The sequence below is a fragment of the Cavia porcellus genome, unplaced genomic scaffold, assembly GCF_034190915.1.
Source record: "Cavia porcellus strain 051 isolate PalLab524CR breed Dunkin Hartley unplaced genomic scaffold, mCavPor4.1 scaffold_6, whole genome shotgun sequence".
NCBI lineage: Eukaryota > Metazoa > Chordata > Mammalia > Rodentia > Caviidae > Cavia > Cavia porcellus.
In genome coordinates, this window is record NW_026947489.1 from 89,034,433 (window position 1) to 89,049,855 (window position 15,423).

At 56.9% G+C, this 15,423-nt stretch overlaps 1 long non-coding RNA gene across 2 annotated transcripts; it reads left to right on the forward strand.

Annotated features, from left to right (window-relative positions):
• The first annotated feature begins 12,080 nt into the window (after positions 1 to 12,080).
• Positions 12,081 to 13,650, forward strand: LOC106027040 (uncharacterized). Of its 2 annotated transcripts, none has more exons than XR_001200609.2 (4): positions 12,081 to 12,237; positions 12,677 to 12,849; positions 12,975 to 13,032; positions 13,409 to 13,650. It is a non-coding gene; the product is annotated as an uncharacterized LOC106027040 (long non-coding RNA). The 2 variants fall into 2 exon arrangements; XR_010048268.1 differs by having other exon boundaries at positions 12,975 to 13,024.
• Positions 13,651 to 15,423: the final 1,773 nt, after the last annotated feature.

A 15,423-nucleotide genomic window follows, 5' to 3' on the forward strand; every position in this document is an offset into this window, starting at 1 on the left:
TCAGCAATGGCTGCCATGATGTCTCATTTTCTTTCTCTCTCTTCTGTTTTTTTTTTTTTTTTTTTTTTTTTTTGTAGCTGGGATCCACCCCATGACCTTGCAGTTGCCAGGCAGGCCCTTGGGCCGCTGAGCTAAAATCCCCAGCCCCAGCATTAACCTTTCAACCAACCATCAGTAAGGGTCAGACCCAGAGCCCCAGGAGGAGAGAGACAGTTGTCGGTCATGCATTGTTTGGCTGAATCCTAACACAGTGTGGCCCTGGAGGAGCTTATATTCTGAGACCAGAGGGAGTGAATGAGTGACACCTCTGGCTGGGGAAAGCTGTCTAATTGGCTAGCACAGAATGTGCAAAGGCCCTGGGGCCGCCATGTGCTGTGTGTCCCAGCTCAATGAGGAAGCCTGCTCAGGAGGACTGTGGCAGAGGCTGTGACAATCTGAGGTTTGTTTATGAAACAATGATCCTGCCAGCAGCTCTGGGACAAGATCTGAGGGCCGAAGAGGGAGAAGGTGTCCCTCTCCTCCTCTCCCCACCCCTCCCAGCCTCTACCAAACTGTTCTTGGGAATTCAGCACCCTCCCTTGAGGTGCCACCCTCAGGGCAGATCTATGCTGGGCCCCAAGGCCCAGGCCTCCTCCAGCTCTGTGTCCCTGGCCCCGGATTTTCTGCATCCCTCATTCTGAGAAGCCAAGAGAGCTGCTGACCGGTCACTGGGCCTTCTCTGCACCCTGCAGCCCTGACCTTCTGGCCTCTCCTGGGGGAATGGTGGGTGTCCCCAGCTTCCTGCATACAGAGTGCAAGCCCTGCCACCAAACCTGCCACTGTGCCCGCACAGCTGCCAGCTGCCCCTTCCAGGTGCTCAGGCTGAGCGCCACCCACTGTGGCCCCCAACCCCGCCCTTGTCCTCACCAGTCAGCTCTGTCTGGATGCCACATCCAGCACCTGAGCCCCTCCATGCCCACCCACAGCTGCCACCTGATCTGCAATGACATTGGCGCCCTGGGAGTCTCACAATGGCAGCTTCCTTTAGCCCTCACAGCTTTCTATTCCCAGCACAGAGGCCAGAGGGATTTTATTAAAAAGCAACTCAGGTGGCTCTGGGTTCCCTGTCAATCTAAGGAAGAGCCAGCATCCTTTCTGATGCCTTTCTGCCACCTACACCTCCCCACCTGCAGCTCAGTCGGCTCCTCCCTCCTCAGCTCCTGCCTCAGGGCCTTTGCACGACTCTTCTCTCCTCCTCCCCCACCACCTCCCAGCTTCTCCTTTTCCTCTCCCACACATTCATTAACCACACTGAGAAGTGCTCCTTAACCACCTGTAGCAAAGATTAAAAATGGCACCTGGTACCCAGGCTGTGGCTTCTAATCCATTCTCCGATGAAAAGACCCACAGCTCGGGGTTGTGGGGGAGGTTGATACGGGAGAAGAGCGCATAGCGCTCAAAGCAAGGGAGGCTTCAGAAGAAAACCACACTGACCTGACGGGGACAGGGCGAGGGGATGCAGGGGCCACGTGCTAGGAGCACTGAGCAGCAGAATGCAGACTGCTGGATTCTACCTCAGGTGTAAAACAATTACGCGTGAGCGCATTAACGTACACGAGAGAACAAACCAACCCACGCAGGGAGACAGGAGCCTGCCACGTGGGAGGATCCCCAGGAAGCCATGCTGGGTTTTGACCCTGGAGGAGGCGCACAGCAATTCCCTCCGGAGCCGGAGGCGGTCACCAGCCCGATGACCACGCCAAGGCTGGGGGTCACATGGCTGGTGTGGACCCCGGGCTCGCTCAAGATGGCCCCTCAGCCAGGCCCGTCATCCCAGCGCTCAGGAGGCTGAGGCAGGAAGGTCCAAGTTAGTGACCCAGCAGGAGCCTAACTCCCTAGGCTCTGAGGTCCCCAAGGGCTCCGTGTCCCCAGCGCCTGGAACATCTGACAGATAAAACGCGCTCGATACATATTTGTTGAATGATAAATTTCCCAAGATAGGCACTGTTAGTTTTTCCCCTCCGACTTACTACTGTTTAAAAATAAACACCAGATTAGAAAGCCCTGCTTATGTCCCCTCAGTCCACAGCGCCCGCGTCCAGGCCTCCCCGGACCCCGCGGAAGCCTGCAGGCCTGGGGCCGCCCCGCCCTCCGACCTCGGCTGTCAGAGCCCAGAGATTAAACCGCTTTCCAAATCCACCGCCGGCCGAGGGGGGAGCAGCCTCACTGCGCAGGCGCAGGGGACACCACGCGTGCAGGCGCGGGGGCCGCTGGGGGGGAGGGGGAGGGGAGCGGGGGTGGGGGCGGGGAGGGGGACGGAGGGAGGGAGGGGGACGGAGGGAGGGAGGGAAGGAGAGGCGGGGGAGGGGGTGGCCCTGCCCACGGTGCTGTGGGGAGCTGAGCTCCCGCGAGGGGCGATGGGGCTGCCAGGCGTTCCTCAGGTGCCCGCTGGAGGGACCCTGGGGTGCGGCCGGGCAGCAGGGCGGCCTTGCTGGCGCCTCGGGGCCATCTGCTTCCCAGTGCAGCCACCTGGCTCCTCACAGTCCCTGGGGACGTGGAGCTGGATGGACAAAAATACCCGCGGGACATCAGCGGCCGCCCACAGCCCCCACCCCACAGGGCCTCGCTCCTTGGGGTGCAGGGTGGGGTGCAGGCACTGGGCGGGGCGGCCCGGGCCTTTGTGGCCTGGGCCGAGTGTGTGCTCGCGTGGCCGCGTGTACCTCAGTCGGTGAGCGCCCTGGCTCGGATCCGCGCCTGGGCGTGTGCACACAGGCGCGTGTGCCCGGGCCGGCTGTGAGTACCGAGCGTGGCCTTGGGCACACCTGCCTGGCAACGCCCGCCCTGCCCACGTCCTGTTGGCGCAGGTGAGGAGCCTCCCACACCTCCGCTCCTCATCCTGCACGGAGTTTTCCAGACGGTGCCTGTCATAGCCCAGCCCGCTCGGGCCCGGACCCCTCCCGAGCTCCCTGAGCCGCTGAGATGCCCTGAGAAGGGCTTTTGTTCCCCAGGGTCTTGAATTCACTATGTAGTCTGACTCTAAGCAATCCTCCTGCCTCAGCCTCCCTAATACTAGCGTTATGGGCATGTACCACCACCCCGGGCTTTCCTCGATAGAGATTTTTTTAAGTGAACACAAATGGAGCCATCTTTATTTCTGTGGCTTTGTAAAAGGAATTTAGCAATGGGATCCACAGGAAAATATTTGTCTGAGACAGAATCTCTCTGGCTGGCCTTGATCTCATTCTGAAACTCAGATCAGCTCAAATTTGCAGCCGTCCTGCTACCTCAGCTTGAGTGCTGTTATCACAGGTGTGCGCCACCATGCCTGGCCTCCTTGCACATTTTAATCTCTATTTTTAAAACTGTCAGCCAGGCGTGGTGGCGCAGGCCTGTAATCGCAGCACTCGGGAGGCTGAGGCAGGAGGATGCTGTGAGTTTGAGGCCAGCCTGGGCTACAGAGTGAGATCTCGTCTGAAAAACCAAACAAAGAAAGAGAAGGGAGGGCTGGGGATTTAGCTCAGCGGCATAAGCACCTGCCTTGCAAGCAGGCAGTCGTAAGTTCGATCCCTGGTACCGATAAAAACGAAAAAGACAAAAAAAAAAAAAAAAAAAAAAAGAGAGAGGGGAACGGGGGAGGGGGAAAGGGAAGGGGAAGAGGGAGGACTTAGAAAAGAAAGCGCAAGGCGCATGAAATAACGAAACATCGAGTGTTTGGGCTACTAGGAGAGCGAAAGGTCAGACAGAGGGAAGAGATGCTGGACAGAGACTAAAGTGACAGAGGAGCCTGCACGATGCCCCCTGGGAGGCTGGGGGAGGGGATTCAGCCGACCCACTTTGAAAATCAAAGGAAAAGGGAGTGGGGATCTGGCTCAATGAGAAAGACTTCTTCCAACCCCAGTGCCACAAATAAATAAGCAAGTATGGAATATTTAAAAAGCAACTTAACAGCCCCAAGCTATCTTGGGCAGGCTCCCGCTTTCTGTCTGGGATGCACTCACGCGAGGGTGAGAGGTCCCTGAGCCCGGGGAGGGTGGCCTGGGGAGGGTGGCAGGAGCAGAGGGAGGGCAGGAGAGGAGGGAGGGCGAGACAATGACCTGGGACCCCCGAGCTGCTGTGCTTGGCACGTGCCTGGGCCACACAAGACACCCCCCGCCCCCGCCCATAGCGGCTGGGGGGGCATCCTTGCAGCAGGGGCTGGACTTTACTGCCCTCTCATTGCAGTTTGTTTGTTCGTTTGTTTTGGTTGTGGTTTTTTAAAACAGGGTCTCATGCCAGGAATTTAGCTCAGTGGCATAGCACCTGCCTGGCAAGCATAAGGTCATGAGTTTGTTCCCCGGTACCAAAAAAAAAGAAAAAACCATGTCTCACTATGCAGTTCAGGCTGGCCTTGAGCTTGCAGTGATCCTCCTGCCTCAGCCTCCTGAGGGCTGGGTGATGGGTGTGTGCCGTTAACCTCAGCTTGGCTTTTTTCAGAAAGCCAGCAGGAGCTACCAAGGGGCTGGAGAGAGTGTACAGAGCAATTGGGAGGTGCTTGTGTGGTTCCAGGTGGGCAGCAGGGTGGGGGTTGACTCCAAGTCTGCCCATCACCTGTCTGTCATCTCTCTGCAGTTTGCAGGCTCTGGCAGTGTCCTGAAGCTCTTCCTGGAAGGTGTCTCTGTCCCCTCCCCTGGAATCCACGCTAGCCTTAGTGACTCCCTGGTCCCCGGGAATGCAGCAGGCATGTGTGCCGGGGTGCTGGCCTGGGGGACTTGCCTCGGTGGCCCTGTTCAGCCACAGCAGAGCTACTGGCCTGAGCCCTTTGCAAATGTCAGGTCCACAGAGCCCTGGGCGAAATAAAATGTCACTTACAAAGCACTGCACACCGAGGTGACTTGTTCCAAATCTGTAGACCCTGAAAAGGGCTTACAGAGCTGGGTGTGGTGGCACAGGCTTATAACCCCAGCACTCCAGCAGGCTGAGGCAGGAGGGCTGCAAGTCCTAGGCCAGCCTGGACAGTTCAGCCACTTAGCAAAACCCTGTCTCAAAAAGATATTTTAAAAGGGCTAGGGACGGATATAGGTGGGTGTGGAGGCCCTGGGTTCAGTTCCTAGTACCTCAATAAAAAGGGGGCGCCTGTATGCCAGGCCTGTGACGAAGGTAATAATGACTATGAACACCGTGTCCACCCCGGGAAACTGAGGGCATCACGGAGGAGAAGCCAGCGCGAAGCGGATAATTAGAAGATGATGCGGAAGGTGAGGCCCGGGCTCTGAGTCTGTAATGGAGGCGGGGCAGGGCCAGGAGAGGTCTGGGGCAGGTGACATTGGACCAGCTCTGGAGGTAAAGGGCACGGCAGAGGATCTGGGGAATTCAGACTGAGTGTAGCCCGGCACTGGGGCGCAGGAGGAGAAAGGGCAGCTGGGGGACTGGGGAAACGGGGAGCCGGGGTGAGGAGACCCCCCAGCTCAGGGGAGGAAGAAGCGGGGTATGCGAACGCCTGACTGGGACGCATGCGGGGGCCACTCCCAGGTCCGGGCTTCTCTCTTGGGTGACCGGGCCACTATCGGCTCAGCAGCTTAGCAGAAGAAGCTCAAAACTGGACTCAGGACCTGCCCCGAGCTTTCAGTGTATTTACCTTTTCCCAAAGCCATTTTATTTCAAGGATTAGATTTAGGATTAGGAAAAAGAGAAGGAGAGGGAGAGGAAGAGGGGGAAGGAGAAGGAGGAGAAAGAGAAGAGGAAAAAGAAGAAGAAGGAGAAAAGAAAAACTACAACAAAATTTCTAAGCAAGTCAATCGGGGCAACAAAGGTCTATGTGTTATGCAGTGTGGGCCCAGATCATTCACCCAGAGCACAGGACCTCTGCATTCAGCTGTCCCGACACCCCCAGCCAGACCTTTCCCTTCAGTGAGCTCAAGCAGGAGCATAACTATCATTTTTTAACTTTTTTTTTATCGGTCCCGGAGATTGAACTCACAACTGCCTGCTTGCAAGGCAGGTGCTCATGCCACTGAGCTAAATCCCAGCCTCTGAGCATAACTAAAACTATTATATATATATATATATATATATATATATATATATATGCATATGTCTTTTCTTTCAGGTTCCTACACTAATGCGATAATATATTTACCTGTGTGTCTTACTTATCTCACCAATGAATATGTTCTCAAGATGCATCCATTTACCTATAAAAGTGTCCATTTTCAAAAAAAAAAAAAAGAGAACCAAGCCAGGCATAGTGGCTCATGCCTGTCATCCCAGCACTCAGGAGGTTGAGGCAGGAGGATCGTTGTGAGTTTGAGACCAGCCTGGGCTACAAAGTGAGCTCAAGGCCAGCCTGAACTGGATAGCAAGACCCCGTCTCAAAAAAGACCAAAAAAAAAAAAAAAAAAAAAGTGTCCAGTTTGTCCTTCTTTATGGCTGAGTAGTACTCCATTATATAAAAATAGGTATACCTCTTTTTTTTATCTATTCCTCAGTCAATGGGCATTTAGGTTGTTTCTAAGATCTGGCTGTTACAAACTGTGTTGCCATAAACACGGGCGCACATACATCACTACTGTATTTATTTTAACTGGGGGATAAATTTTCACTAACGTGCCCAGTTGTCCAGGTTGGACTCAAATTCCTCCTGCCTCAGCCTCCCAGAGTGCTGGGATCACAGGCCTGGACCACCACGCCTTTCTTGGTTCAGTGTTTTGTGGCTGGGTGGCAAGTTCAGGTGGCCACATACAGCTGATGCCCCTGATGGAGTCAGTCAATGTCCACATGGGTGGCTGCTGAGTCTATGGGGACAGATGAGGTGGATGGAGCGTGGGACACAAGGGGTGTGGACAGGTTTGCTGCTGAACTTGGCCAAAGAGGCGTAGGTAGGGATGACCAAGGACCTGGGGATCCCTGGCCAGAGTCACCAGGTGTGGCCACAGGATGACACAAGAGGAAAACACAGAAGCCCAGAGCCTGTGGGGTTCCGAAGGAGACGCAGTCATCGCGAGGCTTCCCGGGGCGGCACCCGTCCGCATTCTCGGCTCTCACCAAGGCCAGCGCCTCAGAACTCCTCACTCAGCACCTGCTGGGGGCCACATGGGTGCTGGGTGCGTGCTGGTGGACAAACATAGCCCACCTTTGCTTTCGGGGGTTTGCAGCCATGGCTCGGTTCCCGTTTTCCAAAGGCTCCGAGATTAAGAAACCAGCCTGCGGTCATGCACAGGCAGCCTGCTCCAGAGAGGCCGGGGACAACAGTGCAGTGCGGCCGCCCAGGCTGGAGGCAGAGCTGCCCGGTCCAGGGGCCGCCTGGCAGCCCCGGGCTGGCACAGGAGGGCCGGTGTCCAAGGTGCGTTCTGGGGCCGGGCTAAGGCCTTCAAGGTGAACAGCGCCAGGTCTGGCTTGATGCCTCTTCTCCACAGCAGTAAGGGCTCGCACTCTCTGTCTCTCCCTGTCTCTGTCTCTCCCTGTGTCTGTCTCTGTCACTCCGTCTACCTCTGGGCCTCTGTCTCTCTCTGCACGTCTGGGACCTATGGGCTCAGTGCTAGATCTCACTAAGCTCCTTAGTTGTTGAACAGGGCTCCAACCTGAGATTCTCCTGCCTCAGCTCTCTGTTTCAAGTACATCTTCCAGGTGAGGAGACTGACACTGAGCGTCCCCTGCCGCCTGGTACCTCTCAGGCCAGGTGCCCATCTGGGAGCTCCTGAGCCCTGGAACGCACAGTGCGTTTCCTGAGACCCCTCGGGTGGTCTCAGGGTGAGGGCCGCATGGGTGTCCTGGGCAGCTGTTTGGAAATTCAGATGCTCAGGCCCCGAGGGAGACCCCGTGAGCCAAGCACCAGGAAGTGGGGGCCCAACTGGCACCCACTGGGATGGCAGGCAGCTGGAGATGACCAGTATAAAGACATCGACTTAAAGACGCTGTTTAACAAAATAAAATAAAAGTCATACTCCAGCTTATTAATTACTGAGGGGTAGGTGCTGTAAACTGGGTTATTATTCTTTTTTTTTGGTTTGAAATTTCCCCACCTGGCCTTCATGGCCTCTTGGCTCTGTCCCTCTCTCTCTTTTTTTAGACAGGGTCTCACTCTGTAGTCTATGCTGGCCTCAAACTCATGGAAATCCTCTTGCCTCAGCCTTGCAAGTGCCGGGGTTGCAGATATGTATGACCACACCAGGTTCACTGCTGTTCTGATTTGTGTTCAGTTTGGCCTCGTCGTCCATCTGCCCTCTGCAGCGGTGGTCAGAGGGCTGCAGATTATGGTTCCTGAGCCTCTTCAGGCCGGGCTGGGAGCCACCCTTCAATCCTTACGGGTGACCAGGGACACAAAGGGATGGGGGGGTAGGAGGTAAATCCTGCTGGTGACTCTATCACCATCCTGTTTCCTGATTCTCTGGTGCACCTGTGCTCGGCAGAGATTTTTAATTTTTAGTGGAAAAAAATGCAGGCATCTTCTATGCGAACATCAACTAGAGAATAAGATGTCTTCGAATTTTAGAAATGTGAGACATAAACTTGTGTGTTGTGTGTCTCTCCTGCAAGGAAAGAGGGTTTCCCGTGAGTGACACAGCACAGGAGCCCGGGAAATTTGAGGCCTCTGAGGCCCTGGGCTATGCTGATCTTTTGGTCTCTGGGGTTCTGGTCCTGGGTGTGTACAAGCTGGGTCAAAATCAAAAAATAAACAATGAAAAATAAAGCTTTGTTTGCCATGGGAGCTGCTTGGTCGGTCTTTAAGGTTCTCCTTTTCTTATCAATCTATACTGCCTTTTTTGGTTAGAAAATATTATATATGTACATATGTATGTCCTTTGCTTCAGAAATCCATTTTTTATAATCTATTGTTTTTTGCCAAAACTAAAAAAAATGTACAAAGGGACCAGAATCCCACCGGCTACACTCAGGCCTTTTCGGGTCGGATATTCATCATAAGACATGGCCTTTGCAATCTGTGATAAAGTAGTCGTAGTTCTTTTATTTCATATTAATTTGGTTATTTATTTTGCATTTGTGGTCCTGGGGATTGAGCCCAGCACCTCTGCAATGAACGGGGTCTTGCTAAGTTGCCTGGGCTGCAGCTTGAATTCCCATCCCTCCTGCCTCAGCCCCCCAAAGTGCTGGGTTTACAGGTGTGGGTCATCATACCCAGTTTTATCGGTGTTTACTAGGTCTCTCCTCGAACCTGGATCCCTCCTGCGCCCCCTGGAGGGTACCAACTCTGCTCTGTCCTCCAGGCCAACCTGGGGGATTGAGGTAGACAGGCTTCCTCTCGAGGTTCTAACAAGTGCTCAGTCAAGGCATTTAACGCCTGTGATCCTAGCACAAGTAAGCTGAGGCAGGAGGATCTCCATGAGTTCGAGGCCAGCCCAGGCTACATAGTGAGCTTCTGTCTCAAAAAAACAAAACTAAAATCAACGACAACAAACACAAACCAAAAGAAGAAGAGTTCAGACCTCCTGGGGCTCTTCTGTTTTCCAAAATAAGTGAAGAGTTTGCAAAGTAAGGCAAAACTACTTAAAAATCATCCTCAGTGTCATCACAGTTGCTGGGCAACCATGGTGGCCCACTCCTGTATTCCCAGCTGCTTGAGAGGCTGAGGCAGGAGGATCACCAGTTTGAGCCCACTCTGGGTGCTTAAGCAAGACGTTTTCTCAAAACACAAGTGTGAGGCTCTGAGTTTCACGCCACTGATTGACCAATTGACTGTTTTATTGACTGAGTTCCATCCCAAAGTCCACGTGGCCTCCTACGGCGGAGAGGCCCAGGTTATGCGGTCATCGGATTTCTATAAATTCCTCTCCACCCCCCTTGGCCTTCGCGGCCTTTTCCTTTCCTTCTCAGTGTGCAGCGCAGCCCTGGGAAACCGGCGCGGGCGTCAGGCAGCAGAGAGTGGAGTCCAGCGCAGGGGCTGCTGTCCTCGGCACCCCGGCACCCCCGTAAGCCGGGGGCGGGTCCAGGCGACAGGGCATGACAAAGGACAGTGCCAAGCCTCGCATTCTCCTGTCCCTGTCCCCACCCAGGTTTGCTGCAAGATAAACGGGGCCAAGCGGCCTGACCTCGCCGCTGCCTGCGGCCCTCCCGGCCCCTAACTGCGCCCAGACTGCAGCCCAGGGCCTCGGACTGCACGGAGGACTGCAGAGACCCCTTGGGAGCCCCCCGACCGCACAGCCCGGGCCACCGTGTGCAGGCTGCCGGCTGCTGGGGTGCGATGTGGGTTCCTCAGCTTCCCTGCTCTGTGCCAACCCGTCCAGCAGGCTCCAGGGACTTGGCAACGCGTGGCAAAGTCCACAGAAAGGGAGGCCTGGCGCGGGGTTGGTCCTGCCCGGTGTTGCCATGGCAATGCTGACATCACTGGCTGGGCTGTGGGTTCAGGGCCTGAGGGAGGCTCTGAGTTCACATCAGAGAGGTCAGGGTGGGTGGGGCACCCGGGGGTGGGGCTGCCCTGGTTGGGGTCACAACCATGCCCTGTCCCCACCTTGCTAAGGGACGTGCAGCAAGGCCTGGGTCCCCTGACCTATGAAACAGCGCTGGGCTCGCTCCCTGGCAGGGGTGGGTGGACTGTAGTCACGGGACACACGCAGGGGGGGTGCTGGAAAGACCACCCCCGGGCTTGCAGGGAAAGGTGGTGGCAGCCTGCACCCCTGGACTGCCTGGGCCCAGGAGGGAGGATTTGGGGAGGGGAAGGCGCACAGTGACTGGAGTTGGGGGAGACCTGAGGGCTCAGAGCTTTTCTGGTTTCATGCTTGGTTCAAAACCCAGGATTCTCAAACGGGGCATGGAGGCACACGCTGGACTCCCACACTGAAGAGGCTGAGGCAGGAGGGTCGCCTAGGGTCTGAGGCGGGCCAAGAGGCAGGCATGACTGGCCCAAGTCTGTCCCCTGCATGGTGATGGAGCCAGGACCTGACCAGGGTCCCCTGTGCCCGGAGCCACACTGCAGCAGGAAGTAAACAGGCAGAAACCGAGGCCGGGAGGGCGGGCCTCCCGAGGTCAGCGCAGCGCCCTCCGTGCAAGGGCCGAGCGCGGGGGCTGACGAAGGTGGCACGTGTCCTCTGCTGCCCCTTGGGCAGACCAGGGCCGTGTCCCTCCAGGGGCGATTGCCACCCTTCCACCTTGACCCGTGCCCAGGCCCGGCATCATGGGGAGGCAGAGGTGAAGTGTCTGCCTCCGACCTCGGCCACATCCCCTGGTCGCAGCAGAGCTGCAGACCCTGCCGTCCGTCCGCAGGCCACCCGGAAGAGCAGGGTGCCGTGGGGCCCCTTGCCGGGCTGGGAGACGGTGGTGTCCCCCCCTGGGCCTTTGCCCCTTGGCCTCACAATGGCTTATGCTGCTGTGGCCTCCTGCCCAGCTGGCCTCAATGCACCTTTGCTTGGTTCAAACCGGTTCTGGCTCCGGGTGGCTCCGGTCCAGTGTCCTGGAGATGGCAGAGTCACCTGTCAGGTGTCCAGAGGAGGCAGCCCCTGGGGACAGCTGGGGAATGAAGTCCTCTGAGCCAGAGGTCAGAGGTAGAGGACCTGTCTGTGAGGCACATGAGGAGCCAGGGGCGCCTCCAAGGACCCCTCGAGGGCACAGAGGCTGCACCCCTCCCCTTTGCCCAAGTCCCAGTCCTCAGGGGACAGGGACATCCTTCTCCACCTGTCCATGGGGGAGGGTGGCCCCAGCGTCAGGCCTAGAGTGAAAGCCATGAGTCCCCATCCAGTGGCCTGGTCACCGTAGCTGGTGACCCCAGGACCCAGGCTTGGTGTCCATGTCCCTGGCGGGCAGGTGAGAGCCTGCAGGCTAGTGGCTCTGTCACCAGCAACCACAGGACAGAGGAGCAGCAGCCTAGCCTGTGTCCCAACTGGGATCCCCAACTGGCTCTCTCCCCAGGGAGCTTGGGGGACCTTCTTTGGTCTTCCTCCATGGCTGGGCTCACTGTGACTCAAGATGACCTCACCCCTCTGCCTCAGCTGTTCGCCCTGTAAAATGGGCACAGAGCGTCTCGGTTAAGAAACCTCCGATGCCAGGGCTCGGATAGCAGTCATGGGCCCAGCCTCTCCCCCGGCTGACTCTCAGGGCTGGGGAGATGGGGGGAGGTGGGAGGGGACCTGAAACCTGCCCTCCCTCTCTGGCTGGGCAGGCCCTGGCTCTCCTCACCTCTGCACAAACAGCAGAGACAAGTTAGCATTTAACTAGTGCGGAACTGGCTAAAGGCTCTCCAAGCGGCAAACCAGCAGGACCTGTTGGCTGGGATGAAAGGGCTCCCAGAGCTGCCATGGGTGTCATCCTGCCGCCCACCTGTGCCTGGCCCAGGTACCCTCACAGGGCACAGTGCCCTCACTGGGCCTGGGGCAGCCGGGTCCTGTGGAGGTGACAGGGGCAGAAGGATTAGGGACAACACAGAGGTTCAAAGGCTGGAGTGGGGCTGCATAGCCCGGACTGGGCCAGAGGAACCCCAAAAAGCCCAGGGGGCCCGGGGCCCAACACAGCTCCAAAAATCTGATACCCTGAGACACGAGCAGTGCTGACTGCACCAGCTGCCTGAGCTGGGTCCTGGGCCCCAGACCTCAGCCCCTGGCGGATATGGCACCCAGACCCCTGGAGGCGTGACTGGGGGGGACTGGAAGGGGGGACTTGGGGATTATTTGGTGTGGGGGAGGGGATGCTTACTACTCTTTTGGAAAAAAATTCTGCGCCTAAAATGAGATCTGATTATATTGACTTTTCCTTTAAAAAATGTTTTTGGAGACAGGGTCTTACTATGCAGTCCAGCCTGCCCTTGAACTCCCTCGGCCTCCCGAATGCTGGGATCACAGATGTGTGCTACCACACCTCGGTCACTGTACAGTTTAGACTGGCCTCCAACTCCCTATGGAGCCCAGGATGGTTTTGAACTTGTGATGATCCTCCTGTCTCAGCCTACAGGTGTGCACCACCACACCTGATTTAACAAAAATGTATTTCTAAAGTAAATTTTATCTGTTTTTTTTTTTTAACTTTTAAAAATACAGCTGCTTGAATTTTCTCCACTCTCTTGGTGGCTTTGTTAGGTTTCTGCTGGACTCAGGCACTACCCTAGATCTTCGCTGGGAGGCCAAAGGTGAGCAGGTAGGCCGCAGAGGCAGGAGGAGGCGGGCACAGGTCGCCGGAGCCCCAGGCTGGGCAGTGGGGACCGTGATGTGCTCAGGAGGCGACGGAAGGACAATGGTGCCTCCTTTGGTCAGAGGTCCTCTTCCTGGCTTCCTTGTCTGTCATCAGGAGAGAGGCCACCACTGGGAGTGGGGGTGGGAGCTGGGCTCTGCCAGCGACTTCCTGTGTCCAGAGCTGGACGAGTGACATTTGCTCCACTACCTCCTGGCACAGCCGACAGCCGGGAGCCCTCTGCTGCGGCTGAGCAGGGGCCACAGGGCTTCTCTAAAAGGGGGACAATGCCAAGGGCCTCAGTGCAGGCGGCACAGAGCGACCTTCCTCCCCCTGTTCGCAGGACACAGTACCCAGGCTGTGACAATTTCCGAGCTTGCATTGTGTCGAGACCAGACAAGCACACACGCGTCACCCAAATAATATGACCGCATGTAGTAAGAGGTTTAACGACTGCAGAGCCCTGGCCTCTGCTTCCTCACGGAGGAAAAGCTGTCAGCGGTGACCGAGCTCCAGAAGCGCAGGCCCGACCCTCCGTGCTGCGAGCTGGCGGCTTCCATCAAATAAAACCTGCGACAAAGTTAATCTGCCGCGTAGCTAACGAGATAATCATTGTTTCACTTCCCAGGAATTAGGCATTAATGGGAAGCAGTTTTTATAAATGAGGATAATTATATTGTCGCCTTTCCTCCACCAGAATCGAGAAGTTTTCTTTTCTTTTCTCATCGTCGTGTGACTTCCGCCAGCCTGCTGCCCCTTGTCCTCTCTGTCTTGGTGATGACGTTTCCTGTGGTTTTTTAATGTGGTTTCTTCACCGCCCCAGCTCCACCCCACCCCACCCCACACACACCCCGACCACAGACAGTGACCAGTTTTTCTGGAGCACCTATGCGGGGCCAGGGAAAGAACGAAACCAGCTGTCGGACCCCACCCTGGATCGCCTGCCACCTCTGCTGCCTGCGCTGGGCGGGGCTGGGCCTGGGGCGGTCTCTGCAATCTAGGGACCCCTAATGGAGGGAGCAGTGGGGGACAGCCAGGGCATCGGCCCTAGGCTTGTTGGGGGGACCCTGGCTGTGAGGCTAGGAACAGAGAGCCAGGCAGCACAGACCCTGCACCTGCAGAGACCAGAGTCTGAGCCACAGCAGTCACACCTGGCTGGGGTCACCCAGATGGCCACTAAATTCTCTGGGCCTCCTCGCTGTCCTCCTCTACGCAGCAGGGGAAGAGCCCGGGGCTGTCATGAGGCTTGGGCCAGCTGACATGTGTGCAGGCCTGGCGGGCAGGGAGCGCTGGTCTGCTTTCAGCAGGGCACAGGTGTGGTGGCAGGGGCGGGGTGCAGCCAGCCCTGCTATGATCAAGCTCCCTGCATGGTCCCAGTTTTCCAAGCAGGGAGAACCCCATCTTCATTCCAAGACCACCCCCCCAAGCCTGAGTGCCCTCTAGGTTCCCAGAAGGGTCACACTCCGAGGTCCAGGCAGCTGCCCAGGCAGAGGAGAGCCAGCCAGCAGGAAGCCCCAAGTGGAGAGGGAGCCAGCCAATACAAACTCCTGCCACCCCAGCCCGGTGCCCCGAGCCAGCGGCACACAGGGAGGCCGTGTGCAAAGGAACTTTGTGTCCCTGTGGCCGGCGGCCAGTGGGGAGCTCTCGTTCCCTGGCTGTGCTGGAGACTCAGAGCAGAACCTGAACCCCCATGACAGCCTCAAACATGGCAGATGCTCTACACAAGCCGGCCGGGGAGGTTGCTCGCCCGAAAGGCTTTGTCCTCAGGCTCCGTGCCATCTGGCAGGCAGCCCCAGCCCCTGACCAGCTTCTCAGCAGCCTCCGGGTGCACTGCCATTACTGCTTCAGACAGCGCCAAGACAAGAGTCTCAGGCTGAGGCAGGGGGAATCTCAAGTGTGAGGCCAGCCCGGGAAACTGTCTCAAAAAATAAGTAGTTGGGGACGGTGTTTGTCACAAAGCCTGGGGTTCAATCACCAGTACCGAGAAAAGAGTCTCAGGCCCAATCGATTGCACTCAGGACTGAGTTCCTAGATGGCCTACATCCAGCTGCGAGGAAGCCAGGGTGAGCTACAACTCATCTGTGACCTCAGTTTCCTCATCCGTGCAATGGGGCAATCATCAGGCCTGCTACAAAGCCACGGGTGCCTTGACTCGCCTGCAGAATTGTGGTGACTCAGAGGCCAGTCTGTCAGCACCAGCTGTCCTCGGCCACAGCATAAACACAGTGATGATTCCATCCAGAAATACCTGCTGGGCACCTGAGGCAGGCGGGCGCGGGCAGGGTGCTCCCTGAGAAGGGTGACTAAGACAAGCCCTGCCCCACCAGAGGCCACATGCCTACGGCAGCAGCCCTGACC